The sequence below is a fragment of the Callithrix jacchus genome, chromosome 8, assembly GCF_049354715.1.
Source record: "Callithrix jacchus isolate 240 chromosome 8, calJac240_pri, whole genome shotgun sequence".
Classification (NCBI taxonomy): Eukaryota; Metazoa; Chordata; class Mammalia; order Primates; family Cebidae; genus Callithrix; species Callithrix jacchus.
This window is the reverse complement of record NC_133509.1, coordinates 63,311,339-63,323,445: the sequence shown is the minus strand read 5'-3', so window position 1 is coordinate 63,323,445 and position 12,107 is coordinate 63,311,339. Positions and strand designations below refer to the sequence as shown.

Genomic DNA, 12,107 nt, shown 5'->3' with positions numbered 1-12,107 from the left:
TTTATGAAACGATCAATTAGATGACAGTAGGAGATCATTCACAATAGCCTATCACAGGAACTATTGAGAAGATGTGGGGAAAACAGAACTTCTATACATACTGATGGAAAGGCAAATTAGCATAGTTAAAAACATACATACCCTAGGCCTGCCCAGTGGCTCACGCCTGTCATTCTAACACTTTGGGAGGCTGAGGAGGGCAGATCATGAGGTCAGGAGATCAAGACCAGCCTGGCCAACATGGTGAAACCCCATGTCTACTAAAAATACCAAAATTAGCTGGGCGTGGTGGTGTGTGCCTGTAAGTAATCCCAGCTACTCATGAGGCTGAGGCATGAAGAATCACTTCAACCAGGGAGAGGGAGGTTGCAGTGAGCTGAGATGGTGCCATTGCATTCCAGCCTGGCAACTAAGTGAGATTCCATCTCAAAAACAAACAAACAAACAAACAAACAAACAAACAAACAAACAAACCATACATGCCGTAGGCTTGACAACCAATACCTATGTGTCTTTCTTACTCCTTCCTTCCTTCCTTCCTTCCTTCCTTCCTTCCTTCCTTCCCTCCTTCCTTCCTTCCTTCCTTCCTTCCTTCCTTCCTTCCTTCCTTCCTTCCTCCTCTCCCTTTTCCTCCTCTCCCTTCCCCTGCCCTCCCCTCCCCTCCCTTCCCCTCCCCTCCTTTCTTCTCTTTTCTTTCTTGAGACAGAGTCTCATTCTGTCACCCAAGCAGTAGCCTCAACCTCCCAGCCTCAATAGATCCTCCCACCGAGTAGCTCAGACTACAGGCACGTGGTCTTTCTTGAGAAACTCTTGCATGTGTGTACCTAAAGACAAATCCGGTGGTGTTCATTGCAACACTGTTTGTAAAGTGATAGAAGGGAAACAAATTTGTTGTCTCCGATTTATGCATACAGGGAAATAGTAGAATCTAGAAGCTAAAATGAATGAACTTTATCTACACGTAGTAACATAGATACACCTCAAAATGTAATGTAAAAAAATAAAATTGCAAAATATCAAATTTAGAATTATACCACTTCTGAATAGCATTAAATACAAAATATTAGAATATATGGTTTATTAATACATACATATACAGAAAATATTTTTAAAATGTTTTGGAATCATATTAGTCTCTTGGATGAAAGGGAAGGTAATGGATTGGAAGAAATGAGTCTACAACTTTGTGTCCCTTTATTTCCTTTTTTTTAAAAAAAAAAAAAACAAAAAAACAAAGAGGCCAGGTGCAATAACTCATGCCTGTAATCCCAGCACTTTGGGAAGCCGAGGCGGGTGGATCACAAGGTCAACAGATTGAGACCATCTTGGTCAACATGGTGAAACCCCGTCTCTACTAAAATTACAAAAAATTAGCTGGGCACGGTGGTGCGTGCCTGTAATCCCAGCTGCTCGGGAGGCTGAGGCAGGAGAATTGCCTGAACCCAGGAGGCAGAGATTGTGGTGAGCCGAGATCGCGCCATTGCACTCCAGCCTGGGTAAAAAGAGCGAAACTCCGTCTCAAAAAAAAAAAAAAAAAAAAAAAAAAAAAAAAAAAAAAAAAAAATTTAAAGACATTTATTTCACAATTAATTTGACAATTCTGTAAGTTTTAAATAGCAAAAAAATATGCTTGATTTTAATTATTTATATTCTTAAAATTAGCTATTTATTTTTTTGAGAAATTTACAATATCTTCATCGGAATTATTTGTCTTTGAAGATACTGGAAAATGATAAGTATAAAGCATCAGTAATCAAATTTCAAGTAATAACAAAAGTGGACAGGTTGTAAAGATTTAGCAAAAGGCAAAACTCTTACTGATAAAGCAAGAATCTTTCATTCCCTTACAGTCTACCTAGAGATGGAGAAAAAGAGTATGCTTGTTCTATATATTTCTTATCCAGTATTGTTTTTCATTTTTGCTTTTGTATCAAAAATGGCAAATTAGATGACGCACAAGTAATATTCATGGCTTCTGATTTGAGTTACCATCAAAAGTTGTAAATTTTAAGTTCTCTAGTCATCTGATTCTGTTGTAATTAGTTTATAAATACTAGTTTTTAAGATAAAATTTAAAAATTGTGAGCCAATGTTGTTTCAATTTAGGAATGCTTTGTATGTAGATTCCATGATATAACCATAGAATTAAAATCTTCTTAAGAAACTAATAACATTCCCGTAATCTAATGGCCTTTTTGAGTGTTCAGTGTTGTGCTTTAATGATATCTATTTTCTTAAAATCATACATAATATTTTGTAACTGAGGATGTTAAATAATTGCCAAGGGCACATATTTGGTATGCAGAACTTTATCCTTTCAAATCTAGCAAGTGTCATAGCATGTGACTGTGGTCAGTAAATATTCAGTGTGTTTGTTGAATTAAAAAGAGGGGTGCAGGATTGATGGGTAGATTGGTAGAGGGATAGTTGAATACCTATCTTCAAATCATGGACTTTTTTACTGGACTGTATTGTTTTTCTCATACATAATTTCTTATTAATGAATATGGTATGTTGGTGACTTAACTTTCTGAAAGCCTAAATTATGAGGAGAACATTTTAAATCAGATTTTAAACTATATGAGAATCTTAGTTGGTGAATAGGCATTTCTATATACCTAAAACTGAAAAGGTTCTTATAAACTTATTGCTCAATTAATTTCATCTAAAATAAAACATAAGGTGTCCTCTTATTTCCAACTAAGGCATTTAACTGTTAGCATGCACATCTTATTTGATTCTGTAGATATTTTACTTTTGATAGCATATCCCAAAAATCACATTCAGTCATGGTTGCTTAATAAAATTTTGTGTGGATTTATTAAAAATTAAATAAATACATAGCTGGAGAGGTATTATCTTCAACTGTATTTGTTCATTCTTGCATTGCTATAAATAATTATCAGAGTCTGGATAATATATAGAAAAAAGAGCTTTAATTGACTGACAATTCCACAGACTATACAGGAAGCATAGCTGGGGAGGCCTCAGGAAACTTGCAATCATGGTGAAACGTGAAGGGGAAGCAGGTACATCTTAAATGTCTACAGAAGGAGGAAGAGAGTGAATGGGAAGGTGCTACACACTGTTAAAAAGCCAGATCTCATGAGAACTCACTCACTATTATGAGACCATTAAGAGGGAAGTCTGCCTCCATAATCCACTCACCTCCCACTAGACTCCTCCTCCAATATTGGAGATTATAATTCAACATGAGATTTGGGTGGGGTTACAAACCCAAACCATATCACCAATATATGCCATTCTATACAATGTAGTTGTTCATTCATTTATTGAAATAATATGTTTTAAATATTAAGACATTCTAAAGATATACTATACAGAATATCTTAGCAATCCAAAACATATTTTTGTACCCACACAACTCAAAGGCTAGTGAGAGACACAACAAACAAAAAAGCGACCAATGATTACAAATGATGCGAAGTTCTACGAAGAAAATAAGCGTTGTGTAATGATAGTCAACACACTATGTGAGTGCTTACTCAGATGAGGTGGGCAGAAAGACTTTTCTGAGGAGCCAACATTGAGTCTGAGACGGAAGAATAGTGGCCACCAGGGAAGCAATAAAACACTGGGTTATCGTTCATAAGGCGGATGGCTAATAACCTGAGACAGTTTCACAGACTTATTCGTGGAGATTTTAAAGCTAGGTCTCAATCCAAAATCCGAAAGATACCTGCTTAAATGCCATACTCATAAAATAAACTGGAGAGATGGAGAGATCTAGCCAGTGTCTTTTAAGAACATATACTGGAGAAGAATAAAAATCCTTGTAAATATAATGCAACAACCTTGCAAATTTAATCATAAATTGAGTAACTGCAATTAGAGAGATTCAAAATATTTGGACAACCAGTGTAAGAACCAAATATGATATAGCAAGTTCTCTGCAGGAAGTATGTCAAGCACAAGAGTAGCAGCCAGAGACCCCAAAACTGGAATAATAAGGGGAGAAAGGATCTGAAAGTGATCAAGAAGAGCCATGTCCATAGTTTTATCTGGCTGAGGGGAAATTCAACTTAAATTCTAGAATATTATTTAGTTCAGATTAATTTCTAGAAAATATATTTTAGTTTATCTCTCTGCAATATTAAGTCATTTTGCTGACTTGTGGAGTCCTAAGTTGAACCTGTCAGGTTTTATATAGTAAAATAGTTGAACAGCTCCAGGTAAAATAACAATGCCTGTTCTAATCCCTATTTCATGTTCTCTTGGACATAATCTATAGAACAAAATTTTAATATTGTAAAAATGTGTACCATCTTTGGAAATCAGTAGAGCATGACCCACATGCTAGAAATTCTGGTGGATTTCTTTTGATAGAGCAATACTAACTCTAAAGAAAGAGATTAAAAAAATCCATAGATTTATCTCCTAAAAGCACAGTTTCATTAATATGACACTTAGGCTTAAGACTTAAAGCAATCCCTACTTGGAGATGTGAGGACTGAGGGCAGGGGCAACCATTGATAGAATGAGTAGTGCCCGCCATTGTGCCTTTCACAACTGCAGAACAAAATACTCAAACCTTCCACACAAGAAGATGCTGGAGTCCTCACGTGGGTGCCAATGGGAGAAAGCCTGCAGTGTAAGTAGTAAGATATCTGCTTAACATAGCAAGATTTTTTAGTGGACATCAGTGTGAGGAAGCAGGTCAGGCACACCCATATTTCATTACATGTATGTAGTTTAAGATAAATAGGAAGCTAGAGACGTATTTTAATTGATAATAGTCTATCAAAATGCATTCCGTATAGAAACACTTAAGACTTCTGATCCCTTTTTACTTGCTGAAGTTTATTTTTTGGTATCCATACCATCCCACTTTTCTGGCATGGTGTCACCCATATCAGCCTTCTTTGATCACTCTTAAATTGATGCCTTTCCCTTCCATCTTGGTGTCCCCTTTTACAATATCAACACTTGTTGTTCCCCAGATTCTTCTGGGTGGTTAATATCAACGTGGTTTCAACTGTTCCACATGCAGATATCTAAATAGCTCTCCTGAGCAGTGTGTGTGTGCACACACACCCTTTAATATCAACAAGTATAAATAGGAAATTATTCATCCTCCATGCTATTTCTACTTTCCTGCTCATTGAAATGAATTCTTCATTCAGAATTACTTTAATGTTCTAAAATTCTATGCACTCTGGCTTCTAGGCCTTCGAATACATTTTCCTCACTACTTAATCCAGATCTTCCACTGTCCTCTGTTGTAAGACACTTATTCATTCCTGAGGACTTAGCTTAGATGTCACCTCTCCATGAAACCTCTTCCACTGCTCACCACTTACCACTCAATCAGATGTTTTATATGACTTCCATTGGCAAGCATGCATCTCATTATGCATTGTTCACAAAGTATTGTCCTTGTTTTAAGCATTTTCTTTCCCCTTTGAGAGTGAGTTTCATAAACACAGTGATGCCACCTGACTTGTTTATAGTTGTTCCATCAATGCCCAGCCAATTTGTTATGTCGAAGGTGCTCAGTAAATATTTTCTGAATAAATGAATGGATGAGTAAAAATAGAAATATAAAATAAACAAAATCACAATGAAACCCTCAAGAAAAACTGGTTAAAACTGTTTGTCTCTAGGGAAGACTAAGGACACTGAAAGTAGAGCAGAGGACCTGTTTATCATTAAATAGCCATCAGGACTATTTTTAAAAACCATCTTCATGTGGTATTTTATTTTTTATATCATAAGGATATCAGGTGAAAATTACAGGTGCATATGTGCACACTGCTGTGTTACCCAAATTAGAGGAGACTCAATGAAAAAGATTCCCTTACAAAATGGCACTTTATAAAGATATGTTCCAGGGAATGCTGCCACACATTATGCTTCCTCAAGCATTCACAAGGTCCATGTGAATAAAGAGTTAAAAATGACCTTAGAGCAGCAGGTTTGCAATCATGAGGGAAATCATAGAACAGCAATTTAATAACCCTCTAAGAACAGAGCTCAAAGCAAACAATGAATTAGGGCTTGTGTAATGCTATTATTCAACTGTTTTGCTGGAGCTAAAGTGTGACAAAGATGGGAAGCTGGAGAAATAAAAACAGCAAAAATAAGTTTAATAATGAGCTGAACACTGCAGTTTAAGGTAGTATAGAAAAAAACCCCAATAAATAACCCTAAAAATTTACTTTCTCTTTTTTCTTAAGAACAGGTCATGTCAGATAAACAAAGGCTTAAATCAATGCCCATATGACTGACTCACAGGAGGACTGAACATAAATTACAGTCTCTCATCTCCAGCTTTTAGTGACACCTCCATATGGTTTATCCTTTAGTGAGACCATGGAGTTCTGTTAATGAGCTTGAAAGAGTTGGCTGGTTAGCTGGCAAGAGTTACCTGCCATTAGCTATTTAGAGTTTTGTAAATCAAATTGCAGTTTCTGAGAGACCCCTCCCCCTTCACCCCAAAAAGTGAGTCATTCTCTCATTAGTGGCCTGCTTTCTGCAATTTGTAATTACAGATTGTGTCTCTGTTAATCACTTGACAAATGATACTTCTCTGCCAACAGGTTTACTGAACTTAGTTTATTTTGAAATCCTTTCAAATGAATCTGATATAAAAGTTTGATTTTTATTGCCTACTTTGGTCTTCCAGATATATAACCTGAATTTTAACTTTTATTTTCTTCTCCAAAAGGAATCCAATGTGACTTGCATTTCACAAATAATTTCACTCCAGGAACATAGTCTTTGATGTATTCATAGATACACATTATAACACACTAGTACATGTCAGTGTTTTCTGGCAAAGAGGACATCTGAAAATATTCTGTCCCTAAATTGTTTTAATGTGCTTTTAGTTTCATAATTTACATCTTTCTCAATCCTTGTTTCCTTTCCGCTACACCAGAGAGTTGGGGGTACGAGGATTAGCAGAGTAAAATGTATAGTGTGCTACAAAATATGTCTTTTAGTAAGCCTGGCAGCACCCTCAATTTTTCCAGGCAGGCCTTCATTTCAAACAAAAGACTGGAAATTATGGCTGTCTGAAAATCTAAGAACAAGAGCAATAGAACGTATGCTCCAGTTTTATAAATATGAAAAGCACTATATAGTACATAAGCAACTGCACTCACAAAGCTCTAGCTTCTTCCTTATGCTGGGGTCTATTTAACATCGTATGATTCCAACACCTAATTTGCCTCACTATCCCACCCATATATGGTAGTTACTTGGATACTGAAACAGTGTGTCTAAATTAAGCACATGCTCTAACTTTGCAAAGAAAGTATCATGGTTCTAGTATGGATCCTAGCAAATAAATAGACACACATTTAAAATCTTTGGTCTTAATCTAGGTTTTCAGCTTTGAAGTCTTCTCCTTAGGCTTTTGGTTTGATTTATATTGTTTATCTCAGAGCATTCTAACACTTAGGACCCTGATTCTTCCAATGACAAAATCCTACAGGGCATTATCATTCTGGAGAAGAAAATAAATGTCTATGTTTTTTGTTCCTTTCACTACAGAGCATTCTTCCTGAAATTAACATTGAACAGAAAAACTGCTAATATTAAAATTACAGAAGGTCCAGCCACTTGTACCTAAAAATGTACGATGACATCCCTTTTTACATAAACAATGACATGCAGTTTGGAGCTATCGTCACTTAATGTGGTCCCAAATGAAACACACGCTTGTAAGGTATCAGGGAGAAAGTTGGTAACATTTAAAGACTAAAACTTCAGTTTCTTAAAATAATCTGATATCTGACAGTTATTGAATCATAATATAGGAAGAATTTCCCTAGTTTTGGTGTGCAGTGTTAGAAAATAGATAGCTGATTGCTCGACAAAGTACAAGGTGGGAGGAAATAAAAAAAGAATGAGTGACTCTTCTGAAAAGCAGAATTAATCTAGAATACGTGTTAAAAACACATGCATTAATAAATTAACATTCTTTTATTTTTTTCCCTGGTCAAACTTATTTTCCATACTCACATGTGAAATGACCAGCATTAACAGGTATGACAAACACACAGGTCCAGAGTTCCTAAATATTTTCATAATTTGAATATAATAACCTGTAGCAGCTGATCAAAACATGACATTTCCCAAAGTTGGATCATTTATTAAAATACTTCTTAGCAAGGCCCACCAAATCCTATTATTTGAAAATCAAATGGAACAAATGTTTTGAAGTAGGTGTGATATAGTTCACCTCTGAGATTTCTAATTCTTTTTCTACTTATCTTCCTTTTGATGGTTTCAGGCTTTTGGATTTTTATTAGACTAAATCACACCACTCTACAGACTGTTGCTGGATTTGTGGGTAAGAAATTTATTCCATTCCTTTTCTTCCTTCATTTGCTTATATTCACGCCTCCAAAAAATTATACTTACAGTTAATAAAGGAACATATCAGAGAGAAAGGATGATGTATAGAACAAATCATTGAATATATTTTTTCTTTTTGCCCTGAAGTTACACAAATAACTGGATTTTCAGCTGGAATAATTAAGGAAAAAGTAGAAAACATTCTCTGATACCTTTTTTGACTCAGGTCTCTGTTTAGTTATTACCATCTCAGAGAAGTATTTCCTAACTGTATTTTCTAAAAGAGAGCCCTCTTCCCCTAGTTATTCTTTATCCTCATAATCTGCTTTATTTCATTTCTAGCTCTTTGCACCACCTGACATTATCATTTGTTTCTCATTTGCCTCTTCACCTAGAACTTCAGCTCCATGAGGGCAATATAATGAACCAAAAAAGGGAAGGATATCTCTTTTTGGTTCATCACTGAGTCTTTAGGACCTGGAATAGCACCTGACACACAGTAGAGGTTCAACATCTGTTTGTTGAATTATTGGATGTCTGCTGTCCATTTAGATATATAAAATCAATGCACATCGTTTTATATAGTTATGTACACTTGTACAAAGTGTTTATCCTATAACTAGCTATTTGTATGTGCTTAAATACCTAGGTCCACTATTTGAATAGGTGTACACTTGGAATGGTTGAATGAAGGAACAGTTTAATTCACCATTATCTTCTATGAACAGAATAGGATTTAAAATTTAGGTTTTATTATTAAGAATAACCTAACTGATTTTCTTTTCTTTCATCATTTAATTGATGAATTGATAAAGTTTAACTCTTAAATTAGATTATGAAAAATAAAATCCGAATAGGCGTTACAATATGCCTTTTTAATTAGCCTCTTTAAGAGTTTGTTCGTGACTCAACTGTTTATTTCCTATCACTTTCTCCTATTTTTGTCTCCTTTTTAAGTCAGGCATTCAGTTAGTCAGAGTCATGGTCAAGATTACTGGCTCTGGACCAACCAAACTCTGTGTGAAGCCAACCCAAAGTTTGCTATTCACCAGCTGGCTGACCATGGGCAAGCTAGCCCAAATCTCTGCACCACTATTTCCTCACTTACAAAATAGGGGTAATATTAATACCTACATCACAAACTTGCTCCTCCAGTGCTGTTACAAGCACCAAATGAATTAAAACATGCAAAGCACTTGGAACAGTGACTGGCGCATGTTAAAGACTTGGTAATGTTAGCTATTATTTTATCAAACACTTTAATTCTTCTCTGGAACAAAGTAAGGCAAAACAATTTTTTTTATGTGCTAAACATCTCCTATGATCCAAGCCCTTTGTAAAGTGCTGAGATGAAGATTAATAAACACATAAAGATATTTTGCATCTGGTATAGGACACAGAGGGAAACATTAATATAAACTGAAATGTCACAGAAAGAGTGACCTTGGTACTGGAGAATGAAGAGAAGATTTGGTATAGGTAACAGCAACATGCACACAGATTGGAAGGAGCATGAATTATGTATGAAAAGTCAGAATATGCTTGGAGAATACAGAGGATGGGTGGTGGAAAGAGATCAGAGATGTTGCTAAAATGATAGGCCTACACCAGATCTCAAAGCAATTGCTAAGTTTCAGTTCCTGCATATTCCAATATTCTTCCGCTCTTTCTGGACTGAGAAGAATCTTAGCATTTATTTCCTTTAGTCAAATCCAGTGAGCAACCCCTTTAGAAAGGTAGCTCCTGTGATTGAGTCTTACTTGTTCCCAGTGTATTAGAGAAGGCTTTTCCTTAAAAATAGGCTCCCGTGTAGCTACTGCTCCTGATAAATGCAAGAGGTGCCATTTCAACAAGAGGTTAGAGCCCTGACACTTGGCTTCTTGAGTGCTGCTGTCGTTTCACCCTCCTGTTTCTAATGCTACTCTCCAAACGACTGTCTCCAGAAACAAATCCAGGTGTTTCTTAAACTCTTTGAATCATCTTCTGTAGTAATTTATTCCATATGTTTACTGCTCTGTGTGTGAAATAATTTCATCAAGTTTCTTTTTTTTTTATTTGTCGCTGCATTCAAATCAGCCAGTAGTAGAATCCGATCTATGAGTAACACTTTTAAAAACACCAACTCTTGTGCTGAGGGAAGCCAAGGGATGTTGTAGCACATGAGCAGAACAAGGAGAAAAGAACAACAAGCAATTGGGATTGATGACATTCGTTCAAGAGGAAAAAAAGAATTTCAGGAACACCTAGCAGGGGTTGGAGGAGAAGCTTTGCTCAAGTTCTTATTATATTTTGCATTTCCCTAGGGTGTCAATTTTATAAAACAAAGTGACGGGATGATTTCTATCACTTGAGAAGCTGTCTTATAAAAATCTGATGCACTGGCAACAGCAAAAATTATTATGGTAGGACTCAAATTGGTGCTTCCTTGCTGGAAATGAACGAAGCACTAGTGCCTGTCAGTTTATTTCTGAGCTCTGCTTTTCAAACTTTAATTTGAGAGGTGGGAGGAGGTTTAATGGAAATCTGAATCGCTGTTAGAAGAGGATTATATTTTAAACTTTGATTTCATCGTTGTCTCTATGTTCAGAAGAAAATTATTCTTTATACTTAGAAGTGAAAGCACTGTCAGTTCTAAATCTATTAATGAGGGGGTGAAAGAGAGGGGAAAGAAAGGGAGTGCAGTATGTACAAAATGAATAGCTTCTGTAATTAGTAAATAAGACTGTTATTTCCAAATCAATGCACTTGCTTATATTATACTACAGCGTGAAAGGTCTTAAACGATTTACCTTTTAAAATTATCAAAATTTTGCTTTTTAATCAGCTTCTGCTAATAATATCTTCTCACCATGGAGCTGAAGTTTACTAACAAACATTTCACTCTTACCCTTTTGTTCAGGAAACTCTTGCAAAAATAATTGTCATTGTCGTTTTTATTTACTGCTCTTCTCTCCAGGGAAAGAAGATATGCCACGGAGATGATGAGAACCATTGGATTCATTGTGCTCATGGAAAACTAAATGAATGCTTGAATGCTATTTTACTATTTGAAAACTCATAAAACATATATGCTGGCAGGTGTTGGTCGAAAATTATAATCATTATGACAATAATTAAAATGTATTTGTTAAGCATTATTTAGGAACCAGGCACTGTGCTTAGTACTGCATATAAATTATCTCATTAGACTCTTTCAATAGCTGTAGGATGTCATTCTAATTATTGCCCCCAGTTTACAGATAGAAAAATTAAGTCACAGTTAAAATAGCTAATAAGTGGCAAAACTGGCATTGAAACCCAGGTCCATCTGCTTCTAGAGCTGACACTTGTAGTTATTTTAAGTTGTGCTCCAAGGTATATTCCAATATTATTATTTTAGAGATATTTCTTATTATACAAATAACTGAATCTGGCTCATAACTTTCTTAAAATGTTTCTTTGAGGCTGGAATTTTCTAAATTTGGTGTCCATCCAACTGTGTGGTGGCAGGAGGCAAAGAAAATACAGCAAGTTCTGGTAGAGGCAGAAACAGATTTAAGGATTCTGTTTAGATTTTGAGACAGGCTGGAGCCTGAACCGGAATCCAAAGCCTGTTGAAACAGAGTTGCCTCTTCACAACAGCATGGAGTAAGAATTTCCATGGAAACTTAACTCAAGCACAAAACTTGACCTGAAACTAAATAAATAAATAGAAACAATTTCTGCTTATTGTTTGAACAAAATTGATGTTTAGATTATAGACTCAATTATGTCAATTTTCTCCGTCCTGTGAGCAGTAGGCT

The 12,107-nt window shown here is 35.7% G+C and overlaps 1 pseudogene; it reads right to left on the bottom strand.

The window, feature by feature from the left end:
* LOC128928951 (uncharacterized) overlaps positions 1–11,326 on the bottom strand; it is a 76,767-nt pseudogene extending 65,441 nt beyond the window's left edge.
* Between the last annotated feature and the right edge of the window lie 781 nt (positions 11,327–12,107).